Source organism: Leopardus geoffroyi, chromosome B2 (genome assembly GCF_018350155.1).
Source record: "Leopardus geoffroyi isolate Oge1 chromosome B2, O.geoffroyi_Oge1_pat1.0, whole genome shotgun sequence".
Lineage (NCBI taxonomy): Eukaryota > Metazoa > Chordata > Mammalia > Carnivora > Felidae > Leopardus > Leopardus geoffroyi.
The window spans coordinates 126,189,273-126,202,786 of NC_059332.1; positions in this window are offsets into that span (position 1 = coordinate 126,189,273).

Here is a 13,514-nt window from a genome sequence, read left to right on the forward strand (position 1 = left end):
TTGAACATTCCACATAGATTCTGCACAAGAGAGGAAAGATTGACTGAGTCCCATCTGACACAGGAAGATGCAGGACAGGCGAATGAAAATTGTCCCAGGGGAGTGAATAATCTCTCCAGCCCTGGCAATGATTTGCATCTGTCCTATAGTTTGACTCTCCCAGAATCTGATTTCCAAAACAAACTAGTCTACCTCCCCAAAAAGAATACCAGCTTTCCAACTGGCAATTACAAAAATGCCCCTGTCTGCGTGCATCTGATGAGTGAGTGCCTAGGTTACGGAAACAGAGATACCCTCTTCCCACTGTGATGTTTGTGTTGATAGGCTCTGTTTGGAAGATTAATTCTCAATGTCATCATTCATGAATTACAGGGAATGAAAAACAAGAGGAAGGAAAGCAGTGAAGGATGTGCTAATGTTATGATGTTTTGATAATATTTTCAAACCCTAAATTCTTCTACCGATCAGACCATGTCATTTAAATTTAAGACTGTAATAACATTGGCTTACAGAAATATTTTCACTTGTGTGACTTCACCTATCCTTGATGCCAGAGTTCAAAAGTGTGTGTAAATAAGGAGGGGGGCGGGGGACACTATATCACTGATCACCACTACCACCAGCAAAAGTGGCTCAAAACTGTTACCGCGGCTAAGTTGAGAATGAGCTGAGGCTTGTGAAAAATACTAATTAGTACAAAAGGGACTTTAAAAGCAGTACCTAATGAAAGAAGAGTAATGGGGCCCAGTCGTGACACAAATAGGTAACCTTAACAAATGTCACAGAGGAAGCAGAACCACTAATTGGTTCTATTGACATTTTCTCTATCAAGGATCTTCATATCGGAAAGGCATGAACATACATCACCATTATGATTGAACGAAAGCCTTAAATTGGTAATGTGATGGTAAGGACATATCTGTCTTTTAAAAATCATGTTAAGTATCTAAACTCGGAAAAATACATTTTTAGAACACAAACATTTTTAATATTTGCTTACCCATTGTGTTTAACATGGAAAACTGGAAAATGGGAAGTGCCTGGCAACTCCAGAAAATTAATAGAAGATGGTGACCTTAATATAATTTTCTAAAAACTTTCTAGAAAATTATACTAGGCTTATCAGTGTGTTTTCATGCCTCGGAAGTATTGAGAGTAGAAAACAGTGATAATTAGACATCAGCCCTGACTTATTAAAATAATTCACGACAAAGTAAACTCGTTGCATTTTTATAGTCTTCAGTCCTCAGTGTGGAATTTGATGTGGATTAGGTGATACATGTAGAAATATGTGGAACTCAAGTCAGGGGAGAGCATGTTTATGTGAATTCACGAGTGGTTGAAGAACTAACTGCATGCTAGAAGTGCCGTAAAATAATCTATGCCCGGTGGAGAACGTCTGTCTGGGTATGCAGCCACAGTCTGTACTTGGATGTCTTTATTAACAAGTTCAATGAAGAAATAGGAGTAAGTCATGCTTCGCAAGTCACTGTCATTCACCAAACTGGGCAATATACAGAGTCCACACTGTGACTGCAAGGGTGCAGGACTTGAGACTCAGAAGCGAGTTTGAATTCCAGCTCCATTTCTGCCTCCAGTTGTCTGGCCCTTGACCTAGTAAGGCTGTAAAGATCATATGAGTTAGTATACATAAAGTGCTGAACTTGGTGCCTGGCACAAGTGAAGGTCTTTTTCCCTTCTCTTACTCCTCCTCTCTTGCTTGGAATATAGGTTTCTAGAATAAATTTAACGGAGTCAGCCAGTGATTTGGTTGATACAGAAGTAGAGTCTTTTTTCTTTTCTTTCTTTTTTTTTTTTTTGTTTGATGTTTATTTATTTTTGAGAGAGAGAGAGTCAGAGCTTGAGCAGAGGAGGGGCAGAGAGAGAGGAAGACACAGAATCCGAAGCAGGCTTCAGGCTCTGAGCTGCCAGCACAGAGCCCGACGCGAGACTCGAACTCACCAGTGGTGAGATCATGACTTGGGCCGAAGTTGGATGCTCAACCAACCATGCCACCAGATGTCTCTACAGAAGTAGGGTCTTAAACAATAATCAATGTCGGTGCATAAATATCTGTATCACCTACGTGCAGGGTTAGAGATGACTTTATTGTTTGTGAAGGCTCAATTCAAATATCACTGCTAGTAGTTTCTGGCTTATTTTTTTAGTGTTTTTACTTAGCAAAAATTCATATAAAATACTTGTTATGTGCTATTTGCCCTTCTTTCTACACAAAAGTTAACATAACTTTCTTTTACAAACAGTGCCATATACACTGTTAAGCACTTTGTTTTTCTCACCTAACAATACATTCTGGCTATTGAAGCAGATACAGTGAGAGGTTACTTTCTCTGTAATAACCCCAGTCACTCAGTCTAGGTTTTGCAGGGTCAGTAGGAGTTTGCCACACAGATGGCAGAGGGAGTGGCTTTCCAATACGAGGAAACTGGATGTGTCAGGACCCAGTTATTCAATTTGTTTGACAAACGTTAATTAGTACTTTATATGTGCCAGACCGTAGGCTGAATATTTTTTGTTCATCATGTCATGCAATTTTCATCATGACTTTATGAGGTAAATAATACCATTATGCTCATTTTACGGATGAGGAAGTTGAGGTTAGGACAACTAAATACATCATCCGAGGTCATAAAGTTACTCAGTAGGGAAAGTTAGCTTCAGAGCCAATGTGTTTTATTTCAGAGTCATGTTCTTAATCATACGTTTTTGGCTTCCAGACACAGGGCAGGAAATGATCAGAGAGGGTTCTAGATGTGGGGGCAGCACTGTCATTTTCTCTGGTGGTGAAGGAACATGACGTGTTGAAGAACAGAAGCCCCCCTTCTGTTGAAGGAACTCTGAGTCGTTCCTTGCCCTGCAGGAGCAAAGTAGGAAAGGTGGCGGAAGATGGGCTGAAGGTGTTGTCAACAGCAGGGGATGGACAACCCAGCAGCGTGCAGCTGAAATCTTCCTTCTTGTGCTTGGGCCAGATAGCGGTGCTAGCATCTTTAGCTCTCAGTGCGAAGCTCCTGGAGAAACCTGCTTTGTCGGGTCCTGAGGCTGGAACTGAGAAAGACCACGAAGCCTGCAAGGCTGCAGGCTGCACGAAGTCATTTGCCACAGGAAAACAATTCCCCCGGGGCAGTTTGGGGGTGACTGGTGTTCCTGAAGTTCACCTGGATCTGGCTCCTGCTGACTTGGGACAGCATACTCTAGGTGGATCTATCCTTTCAGCTGAATACCAGTTGTGATGGTAATGTAATCACCAAGGATCTTTATTTTCATCACTCACTGTTCCCTTTAAATTGATTCCGGGGGGGGTAGGGGGGTGGGGGGGTGGGGGGAGGGTGGGTGAGGAAGCTCTACCCTTTAGAGTGATTGGCAACCTCCATGAATTCCTGTGGTCATGTTTATCTGTACTTTAAGTCACTGAACATTGCCTCTTTGGAACCATTAAGATGTCCCATATCAAATTTGCTATTAGGTAAGGGGAAGTAAGGTTGGCTTCTTCGTTCTTCAGTCATGTGGTGATTTCCACTTCTCCTCCCTCTTTGGCCAACTGCAGATTCTGAATCCCTCCTAAACTGGGGGTGAGGGAAAGTGGAGAGAAAAAGGCAACGAGGAAGTCCTCACTCACCTGATACTCTCCTGATGATCATGCATCATCTTCTCTCTGAACTTGGCAGGTTGGTGAAACCATCTCATTCTATCATGGACACTTCCATGCATTTGTAGAAGACCTTCCTCCTCACCTTGCTCCCAAATCAGTGAGGTGTCTCACATGCACTTCTGCTTGAAAAGGCAAGTGCTGTTTGACTGAGCCTGATTCCTTACTCATCTGTATTTCCTGTGTATCCAGCATAAGCTCCAGCTCTTGCCAGCATGACAGCTTCTGGACACTCCTTCTGCAGGGATGTAGGATAGCCCTTTGCTGGCTTAGCTCTGTGCCAGCTTCCCGTGCATGGCTCCCCCCCGCCCCCCGCCCCGTCCTCCCCACATTCCCGGCCAGGCCTGCTGCCCCATCTCAGTACAGTAGGCTCCTTCACATGCCTGCAGATGACCAGCCCATCTTTGTCCTTTAGGATTTTGGATAGCAGTCAGCACCTAAACTGCTGAGGACAAGCATTAAGTTCTTGGAGTAATCCTAATAAAGTTGCTTTTCTTCAGTGTGAGTTAGGGGCCAGCGTCTCCTATTGCTTTCTCCAGAACATTCTTCCTTCAACTATTACCTTGAAACTGTCTGACTAGATTTGAAGCTAGGGCTATCTCCTTGTCTCCTGGACCAGAGATGGGGTTGGTGTGACTCAGAACAAAGACTTCTTCAAATACATCTTCTCCTCTCCAAAAATTCTCTTCTAATCTCCAGCTCTAGACCCTTTTATACTTTAATGTGGTTGAGACATCTAAGAATCTTCTGGAGTAGATCTTAGACTCTTACTTTGAAATATTTTTACTTCTTGGTCTATCTCCCTGTTTTGAATTGTGCCTGGGCTGAAACTCTACTTTAATATCAGATACATCATAGACATTATTACCAAAATGACATCTTTTCCCTCAGCTTCAATCAGAGTGCTCTTTTGTAGAGTACAAATATGACCACATGACTCTCCTGCTTGGAACCCCTCAGTGAGAACCCCTGCAATGAGGAAGATGGACAGCACACAAGTAGACAGCAAGTCATTACAAAATCAGATGCTCAGGCAAAGACCAAAGGAGGAAGAGGCGAGTGGGGAGGAGCCAGGCTCTCTGCCTCCCAGCCTTAGAGCAACAGCAATTAATCAACAGGGTTAAAAGCATAAACTCTGACCCCACAGTGCCTGGGTTCAAATCTCTGCTCTGCCACTTACTAGCTATTTGACCTTGTGAAGTTACTTATCCTTTTGGTAGTGCCCTGGTTTCTTCATTTGTAATGGGTCTGGTAAGAGTTTCTGCATATAATTGTTGTATTAAAGGAGTTACTGTTTTCAAAGTGATTGGAAAAATGCCTGCTATACAGTAGGTGCTACCTAAAGTTTCCTAACTAAATATAAAATGTGCCCCACTCTCCTTTGTCTACAAGTCTTAGATCTTTGCCCTGACTGACTCAGAATTACTCTTCATTATTCAGCTTAGCTATCCATAGCCTCTTTTGAGAAGCTAAATCATCCTCAACATTCATTCAGGCATCCCTTTTATGTGCTATAAATGTATTATATACATATCAATATCACCACAATTACCCCACTGTATTGCAATTGACCTTCTCTCTCCATAAACTAGAAACACTCTGTTGAAAGCAGGGGCCATATCTTAATCATAGTTGTACAACCGGACTATTGGATACCCATTACATATGTGATGAATGGATAAATAAATGAGCGAGCCATGGAGAAATTCTGATAAGGGAAAAATTACATACTTACATTTTGATATTTTTCTTTCTATGCACGTAAGAAGAGTCTTCTCCAGTTGGTTAGAGATTTCACAGATTCTACTTGTCATCATTGTCTCACAAGTCCTTTGTGAAAGAAGGAAGTTTGGAGATTCATCTAAAATTTAGATTTACAAGTCAAGTTTGATTAATTATTCCATCTAAGTATTTCCCACTTTCTTCCAATATATTGAACGTAGGATTCAATTCAACAAACATTTATTGAGGGTCTTTCTGGGCAAATCAGCATGAAATATAGAAACACAAATAAAATACCACCCCTGACATCTAAGAGCTTATAGTTTAGCAGAGAAGACGGACACACAGGGACTCAATGCAAGGTGGAATATAACAAAAGGGAAAAACTGGGGGTTCTCAAGAAGAGAGGTTTCATTTATTACAATTTCTTTTTTTAAAATGTGTTTTTTTTAATAGTGAAGTCTCATTTCCAATTACTTTGTTGCCTTTTGATTTGTTATTAACGTTTTTCACTTCTCAAAGTTACTATACTAACTGCACCTGAAGAACAATTTCTTAATGACATAATTCACACAGAAAGCAAAAGCCTATTTTACAACATCCTTTCATTTTCCTTTTTCTAAATGCAGTTTTCTCATCTTCTAAATGGGCCTAGACTAATTTGTATAGCATTTGGGGTTCCTGTACAGGATATTAATGGTGTCATTGTAGAATTTTAGAGCTCGAAAGAAATTCAGAGGTCATCCAGTATAAAGTCTCCTTCCCTCTCTTCTTCCTTCCTTTCTTATTTTCTTCCTCTTTCCTTCCTTTCTTTCTTCTCTCTTTCTTTCTTTCTTTCTTTCCTCTTTCTCTTTTTCTCCTTTTTATTTTATTATTATAATATATGTATGTATATAATATATATGTATATTATATACATACATATATTATACATACATATTTATATATATATATATATATATATATATATATTTATCCCCACAGAAATCTGAAATTGGCCCAATGTGATTAGCAAAGCTAGTTACTAGAACAGGCAAAAGAAACTCTGACATCCTGATGCCCAGTACAATTATTTTTTCCATGAATACCATGCTGCTTTTAGAATAATTTTAGACTATAGGAAATGCAGTCCTGGGGAAGATATTTATAACAAGTCTCTGGCTCATTTAGCATGCCGTTGTTTGGGATATCCAGCTGCATACTTTGTTCTTGTCGGTAATAAATTATTTCCTGGCAATTTGGTTGACAAACGGGATCCCAGCCCCAGTGATTTGCACACGTCTTTTAAAAAATGATCAGGTTAACTGTTCTAAATGGACTTTTTGTCCTTCACTTATCTTCTAGCATGAAGAGAAGGAAGATTCAAGATCTTCAATAAGAGTATAAATCACACACACAGACAGAACTCTGTTTATATAACATTTAGGGTGAAGGTACCCTTTTATGAGCTTTTGTAATCCAATGGAGATTCTCTGAAAGCCACAAAATCTCTCCTCTGCCCTGAAACTAGCTAAGTTTGCTTTTCTAACTTCCCAGTGGGCTAGGATACAAAGTATGTGGACATTTCAAATGTTTGGAAAGCAAAACAGAATCAGGAGGTGGGGGTGGGGAGGGGAATGTAAGGGTGGCCAATAAGGATTCTTTTACAACTCATATTTCTCTATTGAAAACTGAGATTTCTGGTCACATCAGGGCAGAATAATTGATAGCAGCTGCAGATGGGAAGGTTTGAGCATGCATCTCCCCAGGCAATATTTTCTTTGGTATTCTCTATGGTATGCTGTAAAGTATAGCAGTTCAATATTGAACAACAGTTTCTCTAGTTCTCTTAGTAGACTAAAACCATGTATTCGTTTTTCTTCACAAAGCTTGTCTTGTTCTGTGTTCTTCTTTAGCCCATCTCTGGTGGCCATGATAGTTGTCTGTCATCAAGGTTAGTGATGTTGGGAATACCTCTGGCAACATGCAGTGAAGAAGCAGAAAGTGAATGAACACAGAATGAAGACAGGTTGGCACAATCTTGGCGGCAAACTGGCCTCTTGAAGTTAAGAACCCCCTTGGCCTGATTAGTGGGAAGAAATCAGACGTAAATGAATGGCTTCTCTTTCAGCCACCATTGTTAATAATAGCAAGAGAATGGAGAGTAGGTTGATCTTTGAGATGTTTGAAGATAATAAGCAATAAGCAAATTGGAATTTAAGAGATAATAATGACTTAAAATGGTGAAAAAGGGGCCAGTATATTTCTAAACTGATGGGCTGAAAGGAGGAAGAGGGGGATTTTTCCAGTATGGACCCTCTTAAAAGGGCACGTCTCTGATTTCTTCAATAAAATGTTTCTTTAATACCTACCCATCTCTTTCCTTTAGTGAGGAGTTCTCATTTCAAATGCTCTTATTATGATAAATAGAATGGAAAGGGTATGAAAAGGCTATTAAAATAATTACAGAAGTTCAGGTCATAAATTATCTGTTGATTCAGGCTGTCAGCAGGTAAGTCAATTGCTTCAATGTTAAGACTAATTGGCTGGACTAGAGAATTGGCTATGAATGACTACAGACATCTGGATCAGTTGTAAGCCATCAGCTTGGCCAGTGGGATCCAACCTGCACTGAATGAATATTTCCCTCATTTGAGCAATAGACACTAAGCATTATTGAGTTACTGAAAGTTTGTGATATCAGTTTGCCACTCTGCTGCAAAGCATGATGGGATAAAATACAAGCCCTGTAACAGCATGGGATAATGGGATAAAGCTGCCAAGATCTCTCAGCTGAGAGAATATGGCTAAATCAAAAAGGTAGCTAGTGAATGTTTACCATGAACTGCGTTCATCAGCTAAGTACATTATTTTCTGATTGCTATGCTCAAGAAAACCCCTATTTAATCAGCTTTGCATGCTTTCTAAAACACCTAACCTAAAAACTATCATCCTGTCCAAACTTTTCCTTCTCTGCCCCTTGCCATAACATAAGACCAAGAATGGTTTATACTTCCATTTTGGCATGCATGTATTTATCTATCAGTGGATTGTGTGAAAAGAACCAGCAGGTTTTTAAAACAAAGAATCTTCCGAGACTAGAAAAATGTAGGGTCTAGCCAAACCTGGAAATGAAGTCAGCAGCAAGCCACCCCTCCCGTATCTTAACCCTCATATCTATTGTCCTCTTTCTGTAAACATTGCTAATTGGTTAAAAAAACAATGAGACGAGGACAGTCAACAACATTCTGCCTTACTTATTGCGTTTGTCTCGTCACCGGTAAAACATTTTCAATGTGACGACAGGATTATTCTCTTCTAGGTAAAACTTCTAGTCCTTTACTTGAACTTCCTATAGCTTTTTACTTCAACAGAGTAATCATTTGAACTTTAAAGTTATATCAAGCCAAATATCTTACATAGTTCTGTGGTTGCCCGAAAAGGAGGTGTTCTGCAAAAATAAATTTCCTCAATATCTAAAAGTTACACTTTTTAACCTTAAAACTTAGAAAAAAATCTGATTATTTTCCATTCGAAAATTTCTGCTTTCTTAAATATACTAAATAGCATATTAAATATAACATTTTATGACTCAGGTATAACTATAAATATACATGTACCAATGCACTTATGGCCCATTAAAAGTATGGAGAAGTTTTGCCTTTCAATAAATCTCTATATCATCTCAAATTACTATATTTTATTTGTCTGCTTTTAGTAGTTTTTCTGTAGCTACTTATCCTTGTCATTGTTGGAGTGCTTTTTTTTCTATCCCTTTTCCATTTACAGCTACTAATCTGCCATGGGTCTAGGAAGTACATAGCTAACATTCTTAAAATTGAAAACAGGAGAATAATGCCTTATGATGTGAATGGACTTTACCACCTGGATGTCAGGAAAATTATTTTGGTTCCCCAGAGACCTTATTTGCCTATGTAATTGAGGGACAAAAATTATTTGTTTTCAGATGACATTAGATTCCTTTTGTGGGAAAATTCTTTTATATCTGCATAACTCTACCACTGATGTTCCAAGTGCTTTGAACTCTGGTAAGTGTAGAATGAATCTGCTTATTACACTAAGGGCTCTTAAAGGCACAGAAAATGCACATCCTGGCTTATATTCGCATCTAGATATAATGGAAAGAAAACGTGTCAGAAAATAAATGCTAAAAAGGTTGGCACATAAATTTTGTGGTATATATGTTTTGTTTTAATATTAACTTAGCCATTTTAGTTAGAATAGGCCCGGTAACAATCATCTGCTTATTTGTTTCTGTGTACACATTCTAAAAGAGAACATTAAGCCAAAATTCATAGGCAGAGATAACAATAAATTAAATAAATGAAAAGTGGAGATGGACAACTTATTGCCATATAGAAGGATGTAAAAATCTCAAAATATTTCTGTTTTGGAGGATTCCATGAAATCTCTTACTGAGTTATTAAAAAAGTGTTTACTCACCTGATTAAACATTTTTCCCCTTTGCAGAATAAATGAAACATTTCATGTGCATTTTTGACTTGTTCACACTTAATACAACAGTCTTTTCATTATAACAGAACACTCTATCCAAAAATCTTAGGATGTTCCGTCAGATGTCTAAGGCATATTACAGACTTTTAACAAGCATTTATATTCTTTTATTTCTGATCCAGGAAGCTTCTTTAAGTAGGCCACAGGTAAACTTGAACTTTAATTGCATTTTGAAATTAAGGGCACGTTCAGATGATTGGTTACTAAAGTGGAAAAACAATGTGTGAAGTACACTGCTTCCTTTTTCAAATGAAAATTTTGCAAAATCATTACTTAGAAAATTGCCCTAGAAAAATATATGTGAATTTGTATTCCTTTAACAAATTATTTTGTCAAATTGATTCCCCTCTAAGTTTACTTTATTTTTGAGTGAAAGAGAGACAGGCATGAGCAGAGGAGGGGCAGAGAGAGAAGGAGACACAGAATTAGAAGCAGGCTCCAGGTTCTGAGCTGTCAGCACAGAGCCTGACGAGGGCTCAACTCACAAACCGTGAGATCACGACCTGAGCCAAAGTCAGACGTTTAACCCACTGGGCTCCCCAGGCCCCCTAAACTGATTCTTCTTTAACATTTTCTACATTTTTCCTAAGTTGTCAAATTTTATCGATGCTGTTGACCTTGTCATATAGTTCCATCTGCCTCTGTGGGACGTGTGTATGTGTCTGTGCATGTGCGTGTGTGTTGTGGGTGGAATGGCTGGAATATGGAAAGTGGGTCTTGAAGGAGAAAATTGAGGTTTGGAGGTGTGTATGTACTGATGTGTTCAGGTAGCTGATGTCAACCTTGGGAGGTGATTGCCTTTGGTTTGACTGACAACAGTTATTTCCCTCCCCTCCCCTCCCCTTCCCTTCTCTTCCCTTCCCTTCCCTTTATTTCTTTTCTTTTTATCTAAAAAAAAAAAAATTCCCTTACAAGTCAAGAGGTCACAGGATCAAATTAAGTACACTTGTTGGGAATTGTATTCATGTTGCAATGAACTGTGAGAATAGTGGATTTAGCCAGCTGTGGAGTTAGGTCCCAATTCCTGCTTTGTCATCACATACAGTAGTTTCTTTACCTCTTTCCTGTGGCTAAAAATGAACAACAGTAAATACAGAAACCATTGGCTCTGCATTCTGCCATCTTTCTGTGTATTATGCAACGGTTTGGCTAATTTGGCAGAAAGTTACTGAGCTTGACTCCCAGGAGAGAAGCCAATTATGTGTGTCTTATTATAATGTTCAACAAGATCAACTGCGCCTTAAATATTACAGAAGTGCTCCTTTAAGGCACTTTTCCTGACCTTTAATGCAATTCATTTTACAGAACATGAAAAACAAATCATCAGAACAAACTTCCTGAATTGTATTTGTGGGCTAATTCTCAATCTACTTATAAATATTATTAGGAGTACTGGCTAAATGCTACCACATGTTAGGGCAAATTTTTACAATCACAATGCCATACGCATTACGAAATAAATGGAGTTAGCTACATCTATCATCCTTAGTTATTTCAACTTTATATTTGTTGTGTGTTATGAAAGCTATTCCCCTCTAAAGGGACACGTGCTGTGTGTAAATTATTAACTCATTAATTTCTGAGGTCCTTATGCCCCAAGGACACAACAGTTTATTTTTCTCTGGCTTGCTGGTCTCATAAATGTGGAAACCAAAAGACTTATAGCAGGAAATCAGTGCTGGAGTGAAAAATAGAATTCAGGTCTTTTAGCATTTAGTGTAGAGTTGAAGAGCTTTTGCATAGAAGTAAATTATTGCTATTTGTGGGCATGACATCAATTAAGTTTAGGAAAATTGTTTTTGACCTACCATTATTTTTAATTATTTTAAATTGCTTTAAAGCATAAATATGACATTTTGGTTTGGGTGAAACATACTGCCCTTCAAGCAGTATCATTCAATTGTGATTCATTCTGTGAGCTTACTAGTAGACTGGGGGCAGGATAGAGTTTGATGGAGTGAACATAACCAAGTTTGCCCCTCCAGTCATGTGCGTACCACAAGTCCAGTGGGAACCCGCTGTGTGATGCTTGGTGTAAGAGGGGTCAGGCAGCGACTAGAACCAAGAGGAACAAGCCCTGAAAGGAAAAGAGAAAGCTTATGAAGGCTTTTGGATTATAGCTTTAAGAATTCTCTGGAAGCCTCTCAAGCTATTTGACATTTTCTGAAAATAAATTTCCTAGTGTATATGCTATAATGATATGCTTAATAACAGCTTGTTTTAGGATCGTCTGTGAAGAATTCTTTACAAATACACTTTGAGGATATGACTATAATAATAACAAAACATAAGGTAGCTGAATATAACAATAATTTGACAAACACTCTTGAAGAGTTTACCAAAGCAGTCTTGACTTAAAGGGTGCCAATAAAGCCTAAGAAATAATAAGAGAAAGAAAACCCAAATGGGTGCAGTTTGTGTCTACAATAGAATACTTTAGGCAATATTTTACGTTTAAGCATTTTCGAAAGACTGACTAATTCTTTAACGTGTTTCTAAGCATTACTGTTACTTAATTTCTGTGAGAATCAGCACCATTGCAATCCTACTATATAAATATATTCCCAGTCACATGACTTCACAAATTAAAGGAACAAGGCAGATGACCAATGGGTAGGGCATAAAGAGAACTGAGTAGTTTTACACTGGGGAGATCGAGGTAGAGAAAAAAAAATAGGAAATGTATTTTTCTTTTCTTTTTTTTTAATTTATTTTTGAGACAGAGAGAGACAGAGCATGAGCAGGGGAGGGGGAGAGGGAGACACAGAATCTGAAGCAGGCTCTAGGCTCTGAGCTGTCAGCACAGAGCCTGACGCTGGGCTCGAACTCATGGACCGCGAGATCATGACCTGAGCCGAAGTCGGGCGCCCAACCGACTGAGCCACCCAGGTGCCCCTAAACCATATTTTTCTTAAAGTTGTTTTTCCTTCATATATATAGATTTGGCATCTCAATTTTGAAAATTAATAGACATTCACAATTATGAGAACATTTAATCCATAAGCGGTCCTATCCATAGTAGAATGCAACTATTGATTGTTTTCTAGAGAAGCTAGGTTTAGTCAGTTAAAGCCTATTTGGGGATGGGTGACAGGATTAGGGGTAGATGAGCAGTGAGGGCTATATAGAGGGATTAATGAGTGATGTTCTTGGTTCCAGTGGTTCTCCATACTGGCTATTCATGAAAATCACCTGAGAAGCTTTAAAAAAGTACTGATGTCTGCCATACCCTTCTCCCCATTTCCTCCCCTTCCCTCAGCCCCACAACAGCCTCACCCAATTATACTCTGATTCAGTTGAGATTGGAAGGCAAAATACCATCGTTGCGCAAGAATGAAGGAGCAACCTCTGGTCTGGTGACTAGCACTGGAGATTACCTAGGAATAGTGATGGAAGGAAGAACCATGGAGAAAATTAGAATATAGAGGGGACCAAGATAGAAAAGATAATGGATTGACAGAAACAATGAAAAAGAAGCATGCCATTCATGGACAAATATGGCCAAGGAATTCAATTAAGGTGAATAGAACGTGAGGTACCTGCGTGGCTCAGTTAAGCATCAGACTCTTGATTTCTGCTCAGGTCTTGATCTCAAGGTTGTGAGATCGAT